Source organism: Lynx rufus, unplaced genomic scaffold (assembly GCF_022079265.1).
Source record: "Lynx rufus isolate CCGP_SWC_20201006 ecotype Redwood Valley unplaced genomic scaffold, mLynRuf1.p SCAF_5, whole genome shotgun sequence".
NCBI lineage: Eukaryota > Metazoa > Chordata > Mammalia > Carnivora > Felidae > Lynx > Lynx rufus.
Window position 1 is genome coordinate 122,375,342 of NW_025814867.1, and position 23,086 is coordinate 122,398,427.

General features: G+C 33.9%; 1 pseudogene; it reads left to right on the forward strand.

The window, feature by feature from the left end:
- Positions 1-2,869: 2,869 nt before the first annotated feature.
- On the forward strand, positions 2,870-3,537 carry LOC124527270 (mothers against decapentaplegic homolog 3-like; annotated as a pseudogene).
- Positions 3,538-23,086: the final 19,549 nt, after the last annotated feature.

The following is a 23,086-nucleotide window of genomic DNA, read 5'->3' on the forward strand; positions in this document are numbered from 1 at the left end:
TGAATGATAATTTCACAGTGGAGTTTGTACTTCTAAAAGGACTTTTGTGCACAACACTAAAAAAACTGCACCATTAACATATGTAGCTTAGTTATATAAAAGGGGCATTCTAATCCTAAAGTAATATAGAGCGATGCCTTATAAAATAAAGAGTAAGGAAAAATTCAGTATTATTATTTTAATGGTAATTGATAAAAATCTGTATCTCTTGAAAGCTAATGCCTGTAGTTATAGATTAGCATGGTAGTTTGGTTATCTTGAGTAAGAGTACAATTATAAAAATGGTTGAAATAAAACTGCTATATGTTTATTTTTTGAACAAGATGATGGAATTGATAAAGATAAAAACTAATTTAGTATAATATATCTATAGCATGTAAACATAACTGACATTAAGTATTTAGTTTTTTGGATAACTCTTCTGTAGTTACGTAGAATTTCACCATATCCTCCAGCTTTTTGTATGTGTGTGGGGAAAGTAACATCTGTTGCTTCATTTAATAATCATTTTGAGTTTATTCATAAATTAACTTATTGTGTGTATATCTGTTAATGTATAGTAATTTAGCATACTACTTTCCTAGATAATTATGAGTAAGAAACATTTCTTGTTTTCATATACTACTTATGAAATAAGAGCTAATATTTCTATAGTACTTAATAGGCTCCCAACACTGTTCTGTGTGCTTTAACATAGATATATGCAATCGTTACAGCAATCCTGTGTGATAAATTCTATTACTATCTCCATTTAATAAATGAGAAGACTGAGGTACGGTGTTTAAGTAACTGGCCAAGATTACACAGCTAGTAAATGTAGAGAGAGTATTATGTAATTTATTTATTTTTACCAAAGAATATTTCCAATTTTTAGGTATAGGAAACTATTCAGGATTCTTTTGAAGTCATCTACCTTAAGAAGGCAGTCTATCTTGAGGCATGATCTTCTTAAATACCTAAACACAAAGAAAACAAATAGGCAATCACAATGTTTTTTTGGTATTATGTGGTAAATTACATAAGAGGTCAGTCAAGCAAATAATATATACGGTAATTTGGTAAGAATGGCATTGCTGAGTATTTTCAAGGAGGAGGAATTACACAATTTGAATAAAGTGCAGACAATGGATTGTCAGGCGACAATGATAATTTGCAGAAATTCAGAGGCAAATTAATGATAGCAAGACGAAATTAGTGGCAAGTAGCAAGAGAAAAATTAGGGAGTATTTAGAAAGTGAAATCCACTTGTGGTTTGTTAGGTATCGGCATGAAGTAGAAAATGGGCCACTGAATAATGACACATAGGCTTCTGGGCTAGGCACTAGGGTAGTTCCTATAGACAATCATTTATTTAGACAAAGTGAAAGGTAAAAGCACCAGCACTGGCAAATTTGGTTGGAGGATAATTGACTTCAGGTACTGACAAACTGATTTGAGTTATAATGTGGGAGATTTTGTATATGTGAAAGCATGGAGAAAAGGTGGATTCTGCTATAAATATTATACTGTTTTTAGATTTTCAATTCAATTTTTTAAAAATCTGAATTCAAATCAAAGTATTATGTAGAGTTAATTTTACAGAAGTTCTTATGATTTATGTGACAAAATGGTGGTTTATTGATTATGTACGTCAAAACAGTATGCTTTTTATAATCTTTAAAAATGAATGTGTAATGTATGACATTTTAAAAACTAAACTTTACACCAGGGCTTCTGTGAAACCTTCTTTGGCCAAAGTTTGTCCAGTCCTCAAGGTACTCCATGGGGCAGCCCCCATGCTTCCCCAAGGGGTAAACAAGTGTGTTCTCCTGGCTTGACTACAGAGGGTGGACCAGGGCAGTGGTCCTCAATAGGCCTTATCCAATGATGAGACAAGAGACAATGGAAGGGGCTCTGGGCTGAGACACTGAGGCATGGTGGTCAGCAATCCTTCAGGTTAGATAAAGAAGATATTTTCTGGGACACCTGGGTGGCTCAGTCAGTTGAGCGTCCAACTTCGGTTCAGGTCATGATATCACACTCTGTGAGTTTGAGCCCCGCGCCGGGCTCTGTGATGACAGCTCAGAGCCTGGAGCCTGTTTCCAATTCTGTGTCTCCTTCGCTCTCTGACCCTCCCCCGTTCATTCTCTGTCTCTCTCTGTCTCAAAAATAAATAAACATTAAAAAAAAAAGAAGATATTTTCTTAGTGTGGATTGCTGCCTTTGGTAAGAAAATGGCCATCATGTCATTCACTCCACCAGTTGTGAAGAGACTGCTGGGACAGAAGAAATCATCTGGTGAATCTAGAGGAGCTGGTGGAGGAGAGCAGAATGGACAGGAAGAATAGTGGTATGAGGAAGTAGTTAAAAGTTTGAAGAAGAAACTAAAGAAAACAGGACAATTAGATGAACTTGACAAAGGCATCACTAAAAATTGTAACGCTAAACATGTTATCATACCAAGCCCTCACTCTGAAATTTGGAGACTAAGTACACCATATGTGATAGATCAGTGGGATACAACGGCCTTTACAGCTGCTTTGAGCAAACAGGGCCTCTCAATGGTCATCTTCAAGTATCTCATTGGAAAGGACTGCCATATTTTATATGTTGCTGATTATGGTTCTGGCCTGATATTCACAGTCATCGTGGACTCAAAGCAATGTAAACTGAAAATGTGCTTTTAGTCTTTAAAGGGATGAAGTATGTTTAACTTCACTACTACCATAGATTGGAAACACAAGTGTTGCCTTTGGTATTGAAATAACATAACTGCCACCTCTAGATAATTATACCTATTCCTTTCCAGAAAACACTAATTTCCTAGTGGGAATTGAGCCACAGAGTAATTATATCCTAAAAACTCCATCCTCTGGATGTATCAGTGAAGATGGAAGAACAGGTGATCAACAATGGAACACATGTATGGATATAGGATCTACAGCAAAAAAAAATACTACTACTCTTTGCCTGTTAATCATAGTTGGATTTGCATCCAGTTACTCAGAACCTGCATTTTGGTGTTCAGTATCATGTTATGAATTAAACCAGAGGGTTGAAGAGAACTTCCATACATCATAGCTCTCACTCTCTGTAGATGGCTTCACAGATCCATCGAATCAAGAAAGGTTCTGCATAGGGTTACTCTCCAATGTCAATCAAAAAGCTACATAGGAATGACAGAAAGACATATAGGAAGAGGAGTGTGCTTATATTACATAGGTGGGAAGTTTTTGCCGAGTGCCTAAGTGATAGTGCAGTCTTTGTGCAGAGCCTCAAGGGTAGTCAGATATAGAGCTGGCACCCTGCAGCAAGAGTGTAAAATTCCACCAGGCTGCAATTTGAAGATCTTCACCAACCAGGAATTTACTTCTCTTCTTACTCAGTGTGCTAATCAGTTTTGAAGTTGTGTATCAGCTGACTAGAATATGTACCATGAGTTTTGTGAAAGGGTGGGAAGCAGAATACAGAAGGCAGATGGTAAAGACTGCTCACTGGATTGAGCTTCCTCTGAATGGACCTCTACAGTGGTTGGACAAAGTATTACCTCACATGTGATCCCTTCAGTGGGAGGCTCAAGCATGTCATAAAGTTTCATCACCAATCAAGCCCTATCAAAAGGCTTAATGTAACAACGCTTTTGACATAGTATTTGTATGTGGTGCCCATGGAGTGTTTACTGTCCAAAAGTTTAATAAACAAACACTTAAAGTCTCATTAATTGAAGCATCTTGTAGAGTAGGTTTTCTGTGTTTGAATATTAGATAGGAAAATTAGTATCTAGAAATACCCTCCCATACAGGAAGAAGAGAAGATTTTAAAGACATACTGATGCTGTCTTAGGCATAAAACTGAGTCCCAAAGGTTTACTAATAACAGTAGTAGTTATATATACAAGTAATGTATCATGATTCAGTATCAACGTATTTGTACTGTTGATACACATTTCTAATTTACATAACTTAGGTATGTGTATGCGCTGTTTCTTAATCATACCTTCATAAAGTTACAATTATTTAATCTGTTATTTCCACTTACCCATTATTTTTGTCTTTTTAAATATATAATATATATTAAGACTTTCATGGCATTTAGAAACAGATTTTCTTCTAGAAAAACTAATTTTTCTGCCTTTTGCAAAAAAATGAACTTTTGGGAGGGGAATAGAGGAGAGGAGAGGAGAGGAGAGGAGAGGAGAGGAGAGGAGAGGAAAGAAATTTGCAACAAGAGATTTCTATCAGTCTTCAAAAAAGCAAAAATACTTTAATCTGTTTACTGTGTTAAGCAGTCACACATGTAGAAAATAATAATGCAAATAAATTAATATATTACCAAATAAATGAAATTCAAATTAGAAATTAGAAAATAAAGTATTTTGCCTGGCTGTCTTACTAATTACTTGCTGCTAATAAGAATTTTCCCTACTATTGAAGTCTGCCTGACTTTGCCTGTAGAGAGTTTATACAAATTAATACATTTGTGACCTTTCCATCTAAAAAATATAAAAATCTCTGAGATGACAAACATGCTGTTTCCACTTAAATTTCTTCTCATAGTTTTAAAATTATGTACTTTTCTGATACTTACAATGAGACATATTTAGAAGCATCAACTGTGGCCTACATTTTACTTTGGCCTGTAGTTTGTATTTACTGTTATTGTAAGAAACTGTTGAGAGATATACATATCTGATAGTTGCCCTTTGATAACTGTGAGCAGAATGAATTTTCTGAAAGGAAGGGAAACTAATAGACTGTGATTAAATCTTTCATTCTATTATTGGGTGGTTATTAGATTAGTTATCATGAGAAATGTTTAACACTTTGCACAAGCCTGAGGCAGCTCATAGATATCTTTTATTGAAGTCCTGTAGCATATATCTAAATTAATTTTATTCAAAATCTATTCATTCACCACCTTTTGTATGCCCAGTTTTTACCAGGAGCTGAAAATACCTTTGAAAAAGAATGATTCTCTCAATACCACTGTGTGGTTTAAGAGATAAATTTTCAACACAATACCTTAAAAAAATATATATATGTTTTTGGCTTAATAATCAGAAATTATAGGGTGCCTCAGTGGCTCAGTCAGTAGAGCATCTGACTCTTGATTTCAGCTGAGGTCTTGATCTTACAGTGTGAGATCAAGCTCTGTGTTGGGCTCCGTTCTGAGCTTGGAGCCTGCTTAAGATTCTCTCTCTTCCTCTCCTTCTGCCCCTCCCCTGCTCACAAGCATGTGCATGTGCATGTGCTCACTCTCTCTCTCTCTCTCAAAAAAATAATAATCAGAATTTATAGTTTTAGAGTTTAGACAAAGAATTGGTATACATTACGAGTTCTAAGTAGTAATTATCCCTCTGAGATTTATATGAGACACCTATGAAAAATAAATATATTTTTAATAGAGGTTCAATGCATCAAATAGACAATATAAGATATGTGATATTTACCGTGAATATGTTAATAAAAATGAGGAAGTTGATTAATGACATTATAAACATGACCTTAATAAAGCTAATATTAAATAAAATATCCAATTAGTTGGATTTCATTAGCTTGTTGAAAGAAATTCTCTTGTGTACTGTAGAAAAATGTTGCAAAAAATTGGAAACCTTTGAATGATGCATTATGTGCTGCCGATAATTTAAAATTTTAGCGGTGATAAGAGAGTATAATCTGATTTGTGTGTTTGGTCAGATCACTCTATTGATCTTGTACATGATACCATTCCATTTGGAAGATGAAATTGAAATGAATATCCAAAATGATGCATTTTATTGTCAGTGCAAGTAATCATTAAGGCTAAACATCACAATGCTAGCAGCTACTATATCCTAATAACTGTACTGAAAATATTGAAAGGAAATTTTACATTACCACATTCTGTATATTATCTAGAACAAGCAAAATATTTTATTTATGCATGTTTATAACATAATACAAATAGGCATGTTTCTTCACTGGTACATGGAGTTTACCATGGTTAGTTTGGCATACTAAGCTTATTTAAAGGTATATTTACTTTTTAATTTCAACTCATAAAGCCAAAGCCCACATTTATATAAGGAATTGCAAATTGTGCTTACACAGTTTAGCTACTTTTCACTATGCTTTTCCTTACTTTGTCATTCTTATACCTATGTTGACATAAAGTAAAGGCGTATATTTGTCCCTTACAACTTATTAATAAGAATGTTATTCATGATTAAGGAAAATGATAATTTCCTAAGACATGAAATTGCAGCATGCTTACTTGTTACTATATTTTAGGCTATATTCTTCTTATAAATATCTTGCATGTATGATGGGGGGGGACAAATTGTAACAATAGCTTTGAGTATGTATTTCCTTACCAAATATATTTTGCATTTTCAAGCACAGAAATATATGCAGGATACTTTTGAAATCATGTAACAATAATTTGAAAGGGAGTGTAAGTTTGCCATTTAAAGAAGTAGCATATTTGGTTAAGATGGTTTTGTTAAGGATGTGCAACTAGATATAATTTTTTGTGTGTCTGTCATTTAGTTCTACTACTATTTCCTTTAATAAAAATCTGAAAATGTACTTTACTTCTGTACCTTACATATTTTTATGATTACAAAGAGCCCAACCAAGATGAATTGTAGCTGTGAACTAGTGTTGTTAAAGAATTAACCTTACCCAAAGAGAGGTTGTCCTTTGCCTTAATTTTCTGAAAAGTAATCTCTAATGCTTGGGACATCCTGCCTGATAAAATGTCTTTATTGGCCAGGGGTCCTTGGAACATGCCTTATAGTCTAGGCTGACAGTCATTTATGGTGACAGCTTTGGACCTATGGAGAATTTAGAGGCCTATGTCAGCCACATGGCCAGTCAGGCTTGACACATGACCAAACCCCAATTAAATTCTGGACACCAGACCTTGGATGACTTTCCTTGTTGGTCAGATTACACATATATTATTACACCTCAATCCTGGGAGCTGTTAGTATTGTTCATAACTCCACTGCAACAGTACTACTAGAAGCTTCAAATTTGGAAATTCCCTAGATTCTATCCTATGAACTTCTTCCTGTAGGTGATAATAATCTGTATCTTTTTTCTTTATCAAATAGTAGCTATGAGGATAATAGCTTTTGGTGAGTTCTGTGAGTCTGAATGAAGGTGGTTTGGGGGACCCCTAGACTTATGGTTATGTATGAGAAATGAAAATGACTTGGGGACTTACAAACTTTACACAACTAAATATCTCTTTAAAATTTGGCTTTGGAGTAGAGTAGGAGTTAGTAACAGATTTCTAGGATGGTTAGTGTGGGTCTGGGCATATAAAGAAGCTGCCAAAATCTTGTGAAAATTACCTAATTTAATGTTTTATAACACTTAGAATAGTTCTTAAAGCAGATTAAGCACTACATAAATATTATCTCTTGTCTTAATTTTTGACATAAATAAAGTCTTTTAAGTATGACTTTAATATAGCAAGTACTAGTTAAAGAAGTGTGTACAGTCAGTCACTGTTAAGATCTTAATTGATTTTTGTTGATTTTGGTCAACTGCCATAGAGCCTCTACTCATCTGTCTCCTCCATTCACTCTCTAAATGGAGGGATTGAATTTACAGTTCAAGGTTCTTTGTTCTAGAATCACCTTTCCTGTTGATGTGATGACATTTCTGTTCTTGAACTTAACATCTATAGATCTGAGTAAATCTATCTTTCTGGATATTTTCCTGAGGTAATCAGCCAAACATTAGTTTCTTCAACTAGGACAGTTTTTTTCTGTCCAACTTTTGAACATTCTTAGAAACTTTGTATTTTTTATTCATATAAAATGATATGTTGACTTTTTTGTTATCTGTGTATAATAGATGCATTGGATCTTCTCTCTCATATTAATATCTTTAACTACTTGATAATCTTTACATGATGGTTAAATTCAGTACCTATAAATCTGATGATGCCTTCTGAATTATTATTTATATAATGCCTTATATATGGTTTACTTTGATTTATTTGAAACAATTCTTTGCATATTTTTGTCTTTTAATGATAATGCACATTAGCTTTTTCTTTGGGAAAACACATTTTTACTGTTTTTATAAATCTTTAATATATATTTACAATATAACCACAATTTTTATTTTCAATTTTTAAAGTGAATTCATTCAGACAACAGACAAGTGACAAGCATTAGTACATTTCCTGACTGCTTGCCAGTTTATTTTTTTAGTTTAATCAGTTAATTAATTAATTAATTTTTTAATCTACATCGAAGTTAGCACATAGTCCAATAATTATTTCAGGAGTAGATTCCGGTAATGCCCCCCCCCATGTGTAACATCCAGTACTCATCCCAACAAGTGTCTTCCTTAATGCCCCTTACCCATTTAGCCCATCCCCCCACCCACCCACGACCCCTCCAGCAACCCTCAGTTTGTTTTCTGTATTTAAATCTTTTATGTTTTGTCCCCCTCCACATCTTCTTTATCCACTCATCTATCGATGGATATTTGGGCTCTTTCTATACTTTGGCTATTGTCAGTAGAGCTGCTATAAACATTGGGGTGAGTGTGCCCATTTGAACAGCACACCTGTATCCCTTGGATAAATACCTAGAAGTGCTATTGCTGGGTCATAGAGTAGTTCTATTTTTAATTTTTTGAGGAAACTCCATACTGTTTTCCAGAGTGGCTGTACCAGTTTGCATTCCCACCAGCAGTGCCAAAGAGATCCTCTTTCTCCGCATCCTCGCCAACATCTGTTGTTGCCAGAGTTGTTAATGCTAGCCATTCTGACAGGTGTGAGGTGGTATCTCCTTGTGGTTTTGATTTGTATTTCCCTGATGATGAGTGATGTTGACCATTTTTTCATGTATCTGTTCGCCATCTGGATGTCTTCTTTGGAAAATATGCATTCATGTCTTTTGCCCATTTCTTCACTGACTATTTGTGTTTTGGGTGTTGAGTTTGATAAGTTCTTTATAGATTTTTGATACTAATCCTTTATCTGTTATGTCATTTGCAAAGACTTGTCCTATTCTGTTGGTTGCCTGTTAGTGTTGCTGATTATTTCCTTCGCTGTGAAGGTTTTTATCTTGATGAGGTCTCAATACCTAAACATAAGACAGGAAGCCATCAAAATCCTAGAGGAGAAAGCAGACAAAAACCTCTTTGACCTCAGCCCCAGCAACATCTTATTCAACTCGTCTCTGGAGGCAGGGGAAGCAAAAGCAAAAATGAACTATGGGGCCAATTTATTTTAAAGTGTATTGTTTCTTCCTTAAGCAACAATTAGCCCATAAAGATTTCACTAGACTAATTTTCAATTATTACTATTTCATTTAATATCAGTGATCATTTTGTTTTCGTATTTGAAAAAAATATTTCTAATATCTTTTGTATTCTATATCAGATAATGGCTTTTCTTAGGAGGGCATATTCCTTAGATATGTTGTTTATGAATTATCTGAAAATGATTGTCAAAAATCATTTGTAGTCTGAATCTTTTGAGCTCATTTATAAAAATATTTTGGTATATTTTTCAATTGTCTTTATTCTAGATCTGGAGTTGTCAAACGTTTCCTTTAAAGATAACCAGATAATAATATTTTAGGCATCTGGTTCTTCTGGTCTATGTTATAACTACTTAACTCTCGCATTGTAGTACAAAAGTTGGCATGGAAAATATGAAAATAAAAGGATGTAGCTGTAATCTAATAAAACTTATTTTAAAAAAAGATGGCCAGCCCATGAGCCATAGTTTACTGGCCTCTGCTGTAGATTCATTATAGATATAGATATAGATATAGATGATATAGATATAGATATAGATATAGATATAGATATAGATATAGATAGATTCACTATATATATATATATATATATATATATATATATATATCAGCAAACAGATTGAAGTTATGGCAAAGTAGAAAACACTATAATAAACTTAACTGTTTTTAATGCTAAAACTTAATATTCATGTCCTACAGTTTATCTCACCAGAAAAATTTGATTCTTTAAAATCAATTTATAAACTTAGACTAACAAAGTATTTTGGTTTGGTTTGGTTTTGATTTTTTCTGTGCAAATTCAAGAGTGAGGAAAGATTGAAAAATAAGTGAACAGTGTTTTAGGGACATGTGGAACAATATTAAAAACTCCAATATATCTGTAATTAGAGTCTCAGAGAGAGAGAGACATAATATTTGAAGAAATAAAGGCTGAAATATTTGCAAAAGCATTGATGGATACAAATTTACAGATTTGAGAAACCGAGCAAAACACAGAATGAAAACAAAGAAAATAACCTAGGCATATTTTCAAAATACTAAAATCAAAGATAAAGACCAAATGAAGATGAATCTTGAGTAGCTAGAGAAAAACAACATGTTTTGCACAAAAGGATAATGATTTGAACACTCATTGACTTCTTATCAGAAACAACAGAGTCCTGAAGACAATGGAACAATGTATTTGTAAGTGCCACCAAAATTTATTTCTCCATCCACTGAGATCTTTTAAAAATTAAGTTGATATGAAGATGTTTTCAGGTAGAAAAAACAAAGAGAATTTTTTGCAGAAAACCTGTACTTTAAGAAATGCTAAAAGTAGTTCTTTAAAAAAAGATAAAAAAGTACAAAGATAAAATGAAGGATAATGATGTTAAATGGAAACTTGAATATGGAAGAGATATTAACAGAAAAAAATGATGAATAAAATGATTTATTTCCTTATTAATATATTTAACAGTATATAATTGTTTTGAAGAAAAATTATATTATTGTCTTGTGGGATTTAAAACATACATAGTCATAATATATGTATATATAACAACTGCAATATAAAGAACTTAGGATGGGTAAATTGTTAAATATAGTCACAAGGCTTTCACATTTTATATTAGGTGTAAATATGTTCTTTCTCATGGACTATGAAAATGTATGGAGGTATATTTTAATTCATAGAGCAAGTACTAAAAATGTGTGCAAATAGTTTTATCTAAAATGTCATTACATAAACTAAAATGAAAGTCTAAAAGTATTCCAGTAATTCAAAAGAAGACAAGAGGTACAGAAATAAAAAAGAGAAAAATAAGCAATATAAAACAAAACTCTAAAATTAAATCTGAGTTAAGATAGCAGAGTAGTAAGGGGAGTCTAGGCTTGTCTCATCCCTCGAACACAGCTGGATCAACATTGAACCATTCTGACCACCCAGGAAATCAATCTAAGCATTAACAGAACAATCTGCATAATCTGAGGGACAGAATATGTCAGGTACAAAGTGCAGAAAGGTGAAATGGGAGAGAGAGAAGAGTTGTGGTGCTGCAGAGGGGAGGGAGCTGTTTTCACAGAAGAGAAAGACAGAAGGAGAGAGAGAGCAGTGCATCAGGTTTGCACAAGAAAGTCCTCCCCCTGAAAGCAGCTAGAGAGAAAGAGTGAAAACAAACACAGGAAACTGCACAAGAAAACTGTTCTCCAAAACCGTTGATGGGGAAATAGGAGAGGGTTTCAATACTACCAGTTTTTTTTTATAAACAGAAGAATCTGAAGTTTCAGAGGTTAGCCACTGGTGGTCCTCCAGAAAGGAAGCTGAGCAGAGCCCCAGGAGTGGGCAGCATGGTCTAAGGATCCCCTGGGTCAGACGGGCAGAAGCAGTTCCCCTGGTTGGAGTGCATTTGGTAGAGGTGATACAGCCTCACCATAGGCAAAAGACCCAGTGAGCACCATCAAGCCGCCATGTTCACACATATAGAAACAAAGACATGGGCTGAAGGCAGCAAACCCTGGAGCCAGCTCTATGTTGTGATTTACCATAAGCTCTAAACCTCTGCCATGCCTACTGGCACCACTGTTTCCTGGGACAAGCTGACCACAGCATAGTGAGCTCTTCCTCCACATCACTGCAGGTCCAAACCATGGGGGTCTCTGAGTGTGGGGTTTTGAAATGCATCTATGCCTGACATAAAACTTTGGAGAGAGATGCTGCCTGGTAAGTGAACAGCTTGGACACAGGCAGGGGGAAGGTGGCGGGGGGGGGGCAGATGGGAAATGGGGCACACAGGAGAGGTGACTGTGCATCGCTGAGTGCTCAGACTTCCTGTTCTGGAGACTAGAGTGCAGGTTGAAGTCATTTTCACCATTAGCTTACCAATACTGATCGACCCCCATGAGCTAAACAGGACCACTGAATAGAGAATGGAAACCTGACACTAAGCTCTGTTTCCCTGTGCCCTCCAGGCACATCTCCACTAGGGCAAGTCCGCCTGAAAATCAGAAAAGCAGGCCTCGCCCCGGAGGACCAGCACAAATCCCTTACACAAGCTTAGTCTATTGACTATAGACTTCTGCAAAGTTTCAGATCTAGGGGAAACTGGATCTAGCTTCATTTGTTTTTTTGTTTGTTTGTTTGCTTATTTATTCATTTTTAATTCTTCTGTTTTTGTTTTTGTTATTCTTGGTCTTTTCTTTTGTTTCTTGGATACAGAAAGAGTAAAATTTTTTATTTGATTTTTATTTATTTTTTATTTTTTTAATTTTTATTTTTTTTTCCATTCTTTCCTCTTTTCTCTTTTTTGTCAACCTTCTCTTAACATGCAAACCAAAACACACCTATGATCTGGCTTCATTTATTTATTTTTTTAATTTTTAAATTTTTATTTCAATCTATTGTTGTTGTTGTTGTTGTTGTTATTTCTTTCTCCAAGATGACAAGATGGAAGAATTCACCTAAAAAAAAAAAAAAGAACGGGAAGAAATGACAACCAGGGATTTAGTCAATGCAAATATAAGTAAGATGTCTGAACTAGAATTTAAAACGATTATAAAGATATTAGCTGGACTTTAAAAAAGCACAGAAGGGGGTGCCTAGGTGGCCGGCCCAGTTGGTTGAGCGTCTGACTTCGGCTCAGGTCGTGATCTGAGAGTTCGAGCCCCACATTGGGCTCTGTGCTAATGGCTCAGAGCCTGGAGCCTGCTTCGGATTCTGTGTCTTCCTCTGTCTCTGCCCCTAACCCACTCACATTCTGTCTCTGTCTCTCTCAAAAATAAATAAACATTAAAACATTTAAAAAAAAGCACAGAAGATAACAGAGAACCCCTTTCTGCAGAGATAAAAGAACTAAATCTAGTCAGGCTGAAATTAAAAATGTTATAACCGAAATGCAAACCCAAAGGGAGGCTGTTGAAATGAGGATGGATGAGTCAGAGGAGCAAATTAGCAATATAGAAGATAAAATTATGGAAAACAATGAAGCTGAGAAGAAGAGGGAAGCAAGTGTCAGGGATCACAAAGGCAGACTTAAGGAACTCAGTAATTTATTAAATCATGATAACATTCGTATCAAAGATGTCCCAGACGGTATGGAGGTTCCTCAAAAAACTAAGAAAATAACTACCTTAAGATCCAGCAGTTGCACTATTAGGTATTTACCCGTAGGATAAAAAAAATACAGATTTGAAGGGGTGAATGCACCCCAATGTTTATAGCAACATTATCAATAATAGCCAAACTATGGAGAGAGCCCAAATGTCCATGATTGATGAATGGGTAAAGATGTAGTATATGTATACAATGGAATATTAATCAGCCATCAAAAAAATGAAATCTTGCCATTTATAATGACATGGATGAAGTCAGAATGTATTATGCTAAGCAAAATAAGTCAATCTGAGAAAGGCAAATACCATATGATTTCACTCATATGTGGAATTTAAAAACAAAACAGATGAACATATGGAAAGGGCGGGGAAGAGAAGAAAGAGAAACAATGGACAAGAGACTCTTAATGATACAGAACAAACTATGGGTTGACCGAGGGAGGTGGGTGGGAGATGGGCTAGAAGGGTGATGGGTACTAAGGAGGGCACTTGTGGTGAACACTGGGTATTGTATGTATGTGATGAATCAATAAATTCTACCCTGAAACCAATATTGTACTGTATGTAAACTATAATTTTAATTAAAAAGGAAATAAATAAATTAAGCAAATTAAATCCAACCTCAACAATAATTGCACTAAGTAGCAATGAACTAAACATACCAATTAAATGTAACGATAACAGAATGGAGAAAAATAATCTACAAATGATGTATTTAAATAAAGTGGTATAGGGATGTTGAAAAGCATAAGAAGCCTACGTAGACTGTGTGTGCTAGAAAATATGGGGAGAGTAGATTTCCACAACAAATAAAGGGCAGTATTTAATAATGATGAAAGATGAATTATTCAGAAAGACCAAACAACTAAAAATATGTATGTTCAAATAATAGAGCTTCTAGGTATATGAAGCATGACTGGATAGATACGGAGAAATAAAATATATCATAAGCAGATTGCAATATTAAATTGATCTTTCACAAATTGATAAAAACAACTAGAAAAAAAATTAGGGAATACATAGAAAATCTGAAAAACACTCTTAACCACCTGGAATTGACTGTGATGTGTAGAACATTCGATCTAATAGCTTCACAAGATGCAGTCATCTCAGTTGAACATGGTATGTTCAGCAAGATATATCACTTGATGAAACTTAATACAACGTCAAATAATTTAAAAATCCAAATATTGCGCAAAGTTATTTTTATGAGTAAAATGCAATTAGAGTAATCAATAACATCTCTGAAAACTACAAATTTTGTTAAGTTTAACCATAGATATAAATAAATAATTCATAGGACAAAGGAGATCTGTCTCTCATCCTTGCATACACATATACAGACACGGATACACATGAAAATAATTTGAACTAGGAAGCATAACATATCAAAGTCAATGTGATGCTGGCTATAAAAATAATTGGGTAAATTTATAGTTGTAAATTTTAGGTCAGAAAAAAATTTGGAAGTAAATTTATAGCGTGACACATAGGATTACTCATTGTATAATCCACTTAGATGAATTTCTAGAGGAAGCTAGGTGAATATGTGCCAGAAAATAATCAGAATTATTGTTTTCTCTGGGTAAGTGGATACAAGATTGAAAGAGAAGGCATGAAGGAGATTTCTGTAGCAATGATGATGTTTTCTCTCTTATTTGGGATTTCAATTGCAAATGGCATATGTAGGAGGATTGATGATCCTTCAAACCACCTAAAGAGATTCATAATAACAAGTAAAAAAGATGATACTAGACAGCATATTCTCTGACCGCAATACAATAAAATTAGAAATCCATGACAAAATTCAAATTTTGGATTTTCAAATTCAAATTGAAATTTTAAACATGTTATTCATCAACTGTTGGGTCTAAGGGAAAATACAGACTAATATTTCAGAACATTTTGGAAATATATAAAAGAAATCAACTAGAATTTACAGCATAATATGTAATTATAAGAGAAAATTTATAGTAAACAGATTTATATTAAACAAAAAATAAAAACAAAAAATTAAAAGAAATTAAACATGTAATGAATGACTAAAGCCAGAAAGGGAAGCATTGTAAACCAATGGTGAAATAATGTATCCAATTCAGATATCCTTCAATAGGGGACTAATTGAATAAATTATAATTGGTCTTGTATTAGTATCTAGGTTAAATGATCGCAGCTGCCTTATAACTAGTCAAGTAACTATGTATAAGGTTAATGTAAGTATTTGATAGGTAAATACAGTGATCTTCTTGAGGTTAAAAACCTGCACAGATGAATAACATGAAAATAACATAGGAAAATTTTTACTGGGTGCCTGAGTGGCTTAGTCGGGTAAATGTCTAACTCTTGGTTTTGGCTCAGGTCATGATCACACGGTTTGTCAGTTCCAGCCCCGTGTTGGGCTCCACACTGACAGTGCAGCCTGCTCGGGATTCTCTCTTTCTGCCTCTTCCCTGCTTGTGCTCTCTCTCTCCCTCTCTCAAAATAAATAAACTTTAAAAAAGAAAAAGAAAAAATGTTATTTCTATCTTAAATAAACATGGAAATTAAAAAAAAACTTTTCTATATGGAATATTGATAATCAAATAATGGGGAATGGTAGCATAGTGTTACCTATATAAAATATATCCAAAACCAATAGTGATTAGGCAATTCATTTATTGAGGACATAGCTATTGTGTACTCTGAGGGGATTCTCTGGAATCTTTAAGTGAATTAATCTAACTTCATTACTATGTAAAAAGATATCAGGATTATCATTATTTTAATTCTGTATTTGGTTTATTGTAGGCATTACATTACCTTGGAACATTACAATTCAAACAATAGTTTCTTAAGTAAAATGATTTAGATATATTTTATTTGGTCATTTTGTATAGCTAAATATTAACTCTGGCAGGAAATTCAGACTTGGTTATCATATAACTATTGGCAAAGGAATTATGCAAAATAAATTAGTACTTAATAAATGACACCTGAAAATTGTTTAATGAACAACAGAAAAAGGAGTGCACCTTACTTTGCTGTATTAAAAATTACAATTTTTAGGAAATGTGATATGATTTAAGAAAAGATACAAGTGGGGCACCTGGGTGGCTCAGTCAGTTGTGTCTGTAGCGGCTCAAGTCATGAGATAAACCAGGAGGTTGGTGAAATAGAGCCCTGCATCCAGCTGTGTGCTGACAGCATGGAACCTGCTTGGGATTCTCTCTCTCTCTCTCTCTCTCTGGCCCTCCCTGCTCATGCTTACTCTCTCTCTCTCTCTCTCTCTCAAATAAATAAATAAATAAATAAACAAACAAACCTTTAAAACTTATTTAAAAGGGAAGAAAAGATACAAAGTTCAAGAATAAAACCTTTCTTATTCCTATTTTTGTTCTTAAGCTACTCAGCATGTGTTTCAACTGAAAAAAAAATGCATCCACAAAGTATATAGCTGTAGACTAATATGATCCTATTTAACTAATTAAAACAATAAGTACAAATTCAATTAAAGCATTGTTTCCTGTTTTTTTTTTCAGTATTAGACACTGCAATACCCTTTCTTTGTTTAGATACACTCTCCTTTTACAGCCTTCTAAAAAGTTCCTAGTAATGTATTATTTCTTTTAATTAAAATGAATTGGATTTTGAGAATTTCTTGGCATCTTCATGACACCTCATAGCTAACTATTCATGTGGAATGAAAGCCATAGGCCAATTTATTATTCCTTTTATAATTCTTATTGCCATTTTCTCTGAAGACAACTTAATTGTAGCTCAATGAGTTAATTCTGCTATTCATCCATTATACAATGTAAATAAATGTCTATAATTTTAATCTTTTTCAAACTTAAAGAGTGTTCAAACTGTTTATAATTAGGGTCATGTATCAAGATTAAGTTGGTTTTACTTTGTCTAACATTTCCAGTATGAGAGTGAATTCTATGTATTTAACATTTATCTTTGTATTTTTTATTTAAATTGCAGTCCTTTCTTAAGGTTTACAATAGTAAGCACTCTGAACTCGTGTCCATTGCAAAATAAATATTAACTCTTACTGAAAAACATACTACCTTAAATTTTAATGAATATTCATGAATCTTATTTATGAACTGGCTAAATTGGAGACTTAAATTGGCCTCTCTCAAAACAAAATGTACCCTGTAGGATGACTTTGGGAGGATATAAGAGTACTCTTAAATTTTAAACTATAAGTATCCCTGCTGAAGTATTGATTTTCATTTATAGGGAATCTACCACATTATTTTGTGCCCATCATAGGATACCTTTATTCATCTCAAATAATTCCCCCTCTCTCTTTTTCTCTTTATGTCTCTCTCCCTCTCTCCTTCCCTCCCTCTGCTCCTCCCTTTCTTCCTTCCTCTCCTCTTACTCCCTCCCCTTCTCAATGAGATTATAGGACATTCAGTTTTTTTTTTTTCTTTTTCTTTTTTTTTTTTTTTTAATTTTTTTTTTCAACGTTTATTTATTTTTGGGACAGAGAGAGACAGAGCATGAATGGGGGAGGGGCTGAGAGAGAGGGAGACACAGAATCGGAAACAGTCTCCAGGCTCTGAGCCATCAGCCCAGAGCCTGATGCGGGGCTCGAACTCACGGACTGCGAGATCGTGACCTGGCTGAAGTCGGACGCTTAACCGACTGCGCCACCCAGGCGCCCCATGGACATTCAGTTTTGATGCCAAGCATGAATCTTTTTCAACTCCTTAAACAATAGAAACTCTGTAAATTTAGAAAAGGGACATTTTGTGTATTTTTTAAAGTTGAGACAGAAATAACATTCCCTTGAGTTTTACCAAATCTTTTCTTATCTCTGCATGTCTGTCTTTATCCATCTACAATAAAATAGGTCTGTGTTTATACATTCCCTGGTGGTTCCCAGTCTGGATTTTTAAAATAAATGGATCATACAATTTAGATATTTCAATCATGTTTTATCTTTTGTTCCTTTAACATTACAAAATCAGGTTCTTGTTTTTTATTTTGTTTTCCTTTTTTTTTTTTAGGTTCTATGAATTTCAAAGCATTGTTAGGCTTGAGAAAAGAGCAAGATATTTATCAATTCACAAAGAGCTTCTTACTATTTTAATTGCAAGAGTGTGGTACACATTTCAAAATTCTGTAAAGTATAACCATATAGCTCTAAGTATAAAATAAATCTTGGTATACCTGAAGAGCTCTCCGCAGCCTCAGTAGTCTTGTTTTTTTTAGGAGACTTAGCTTAGTATAATGTCCCTTTCCCTCTATTTAGCTATTTAAAATCAATGTTCGAACAAAACTTCCAAGGTGGTAAGTTGGGTCAGTGTGCAGTAGAGAGATCTTTCAGACTGTGTTTTCTTTTATCTCTTTGTTTTATGAACACTTCCACATTTAGCTGTCTTATGCCCTCTGGGAGATCAACGAACCTCAGAGTATTTTCTTAAAGCCTTTTCTGAACTTCTACCTTTATTATGAGAATTGTGAAGTCTTTTCTCTGAACCTTTTCCAGTTGATTAATGTGGTCAGTGCTGTGTCTTTGTGTGAGCCACTTTGATTCCTCTCCCTGGGACTGTATTCACACTTTTTTATACTTTTTTGTTCCTTATTGATTCTCCTGCTATGAACTTCTCTTTTTTTCCTTGGATATTGAGATTCCACATTGCACATCCAATTCCTTTAGCTTTTAAGAAGGTTCTTACTGAATTGTTCATTCAACAGCAGGACTGGGAAAATCCAGTAGAGAAGATTCCTAGTCTGAAGATACTCACAAGAGGAAACTAAAACTAAAGTAAAAATCAATAAATAAATGAATCCCATAAATTATTTCAATCCAAATATGGAATGTTGAAGGAAAGGTATTGTAAATGTTTTATTATAGAATTTTGGAGACATTAATGTTTATAAATGTCATATAGTCCAACACTTCATTTTACAAAAGAAACTGAATAAGAAGGCCAAGCAGTTTGCCAAGTATGATCTGAAAGAGGAAGATAATTATGGTAACATTATCAAAGGAAATTGGTCTTGATCTCTCCTTTCCAAACTTTTGCAAGTTTTCAAACTTCATAAGGAATTGGTAGAGTCCTTGATATGCATTAAACTAAATAGTTGATCCATATTAATGTAAATATAATGTGAGATTTCAACAAAAGTTGTGGGTGTAAATACTTTAACCAAGAAATACTAAGAAAATTGTAATAAAAACCTAGAAAGATTCTGCATTCAAACTCTCAGAGCATTTTTTTTTAACTCTTTTGTCACTTCAAAGGTACCCAGACAAGAATATGTACATGATATGTTAGGATGTATCATGTTTAGTATGTGATGTTTAAAAACTAGACAATGTGGAACTTGACTTAAAAAGGGGCCTTTTTGAATATACACAGACATGTATGTATATATATACATATCAGTATATACATTTCAGTATCATATACATCCACACCCATACATATGCATAAAGTAAAATAAAATGTTGAGGTATGTATATACTATGATTTTTCCTGAAGACCTTTGTTTGAGATATAAAGTGTATTAAATTTACTTGTAACCAATGAGCATATTGTCTTCATTTGTATTTAAATTTATTATTTAAACTAGTGAAGAATGTATTTTTATTGTTAGGGGCAAAAAACCTGGCTGTTCTTTTGGGGGGAGTGGGTGGGGAAAGGATTCCTATAATCTTTTTAACAGCTTAGATTGCTTTTGAAATTTACTATCACTCTTCTTCTAATAATTATGATTTTAACAAACTTTTCTGGAACCTGAAGCAGAGGCTTAAATATTACACTGTTTTTCTCTGCTTTTGTCAGAAAGATAACTTCTTTTGTCAATTGATTTCTTTTGTGGAAAGCAGACTAATTTTACTACCAAAAATAATTTAAAAAAAAACAAAACAGATAAAGTAAGGTTGTGAAAGACATCTTTTTTTTTTTATTTCATATTATGGATAATTTTTGCAGTGACCAAAAATATTTTTCCCATATTTTAGTGACAAGACTTTTGGGAAATTTCCTATATTTTTCTTCCAAATTTCCTTTTTTAAAAATGATATAGGTTTATGTATTTATGTTTCACAAGGAAAGGAAACTGATGTGAGCCAAAATAAAGGAGCCATGATCCCTGATTATCATTAACTCGGAAAATATAAAGATTAATGTTGATTGACGAATGTGAGCACAGAACAATACTTAGATATGTTACATTGAACAGATAAGCTAAATCAATAAAATAAAGGTATAATTATTGTACATCCCTCCATGAAATATGTTAATAACTGTAGGTTGGAAATAGGTGAAAATAATTTCACTTTGTGTTTTCTCAGGACTCTAAAGTCTTACTAATATTAAACTAACTTTATTAACTACCCCTTCTACAGGTCAAATGCAGTTCTGGATATTGAAAATACAAAGGCATAAATGTCATGGGCTCTGAATAAGCTTCCAAATTAATCAAGGAGAAAGACCTGTTATGGTAGTTTGTTCCACAAATAGAAGGGAATGACTTCTAAACTGAGCTATGAATGTTGAGTCAGAATATCCCGAGTTTGGAGGAGGGTGGGACAGTTGAACAAGGGCAATAGCAGTGAATACTCTAATCTATTGTAAATGATGAGCTAATTCTCTGAGGCAAAGGAAAGAATGTCATATTAGGAGAAATGAAATAATTATATAACAATTGGAAGAGGATGGGGTGATAGTGTGTGTACCTGTGCGTGTATGCATGTGACACTCATACACGGGTGCACCTTCATTTGTACTGGAGGTCTTAGTTTAAGAGCAAGAATCTGGAAAGAAAAGCAGGAGGATATATTTGCTTTGCCCTTTTCATAAAATGAGTAAATGCCAGTTTTCTATATCAGAGTGTTAGCTAAGTCAGGTTGATGAAGTAAAACTTCTCCAGCTTTGTTTTTTCTCAAATCCTTGTGGATAAATTGGCTGGGCCAAGGCACTGAGGATCTTTCTAACCCTTGTTAAGGAGGTTGGACCATGTTCTTTTTTTTTTTTTTATATATGAAATTTATTGACAAATTGGTTTCCATACAACACCCAGTGCTCATCCCAAAAGGTGCCCTCCTCAATACCCATCACCCACCCTCCCCTCCCTCCCACCCCCCATCAACCCTCAGTTTGTTCTCAGTTTTTAACAGTCTCTTATGCTTTGGCTCTCTCCCACTCTAACGGTTGGACCATGTTCTGAAGGTAGAGGGATGTCACTGAAGAGTAATAAGAGAAATGGGAATGATCAGAGTGTGTTTCCTAAAATCACAGTAAAGGCTGAATGAGAAAAGAGTAAGATTAAAAAGCAGAGAGCAAGTTAGGAGCCTGACAATGGATAGAGATATATAGATTAAGAGAAATTTTATGCAGATTACTGAGAAATAGAAAAGTAACCCCTGATATCTGAGACGTGATAGCTAGGTCTTGGTGTTCTGTGGCACATAAACAATTTCACAGAATATCAACATCAGTAAAGTTACTCTGACCATAATGGTGCAAGATAAAAACAAGACCACTCTGTACTCATGTCTGAATACAAACAAAGGACATTATCCAAACCATAAAAATAACCAAACTTCACCTTATCCTGGCTAAAACGAGTGACTCCTGCCTCTACTGAATAGTTTTAGCCTCACTGGAGTCACACATTCCCCTCACTTCCTGACATTAACACCAATCCAATCAAAGAGCAAAGCCTTTATTCCTAACCTCTCCCTAAAATCACAAAACATAAATCCAAACCTATAGTAAGTTTATTTGAGTACCCTCATATTGGGATGTTGGACAGTTCATTCTAGTGTGTGTGTAGTTCCTAACTGTAACTAAAGCTGTATTCCTTTAGTCTTTGGTTAGAGGCCATTGACATTAATTAGCTAGATAATGTAGCTATGAAAGTATTCAATCATTTAGTTTCTAAATTAAGGTTTAATACATGACTAAGTATCTTTTTTTTTAAGTTTATTTATTTTGAGAGAGAGGATAGGGGAAAAGAGAGAGAAGGAGAGGGAGAATCCCAAGCCGACTCCACCTTATCGGCTTGGAGCCTGACACATGGCTCCATCCCACGAACTGTGAGATCATGACCTGAGCGGAAATCAAGAGTCGGGCACCTAACGCACTCAGCCACCCAGGTACTGCTACATGACTAAATATCTTATCTGAACTTTCTTAGAACAAAATTAAAGGGAAAATTTATAAAATATATGGAAATTAGAGAAGTTCTTTACATGAATATTGGTCTCTCTCTGTACTGGTCCCAGAAGAATACATCTTCAAATTTCCTTTAAAAATGATTATACCTCAAAAGTGGCAGATATATTATTAAAAAGCAATATGGTATTTATTATATTAAGCACCATTAATGCTATAGCAATCTAAATTTATAAGTACTTTCCAAAGATCCTATCCAGAAGAATGTCTTTTGAAGGAATAAATTTTTATTAACATATTTGGCTATGTATATTGTGACTCCTGTTACTTTTGCATAGTAGTGGTAGATGTTTTAAAATGTTTAAAAAAATTTTTTTTATTCTTTAATACCAACATTTTTAATATATTAAGTAATAAAGAGATGCATCTCTATCTAATTGTGATTGAACCAAAGTAACTACTGTGGAATATAATTTTTAAAGTGCTCATATTTAATACATATAATTGTAATTCTATTCATTGAGAGTTAATACTAAGATTTTTTACAGTTTATCATAGATACGTAATCATTTTATATTGTTTGATATATAAAGGTGGGAAGCTTTGTATAGTTTTTAATTAG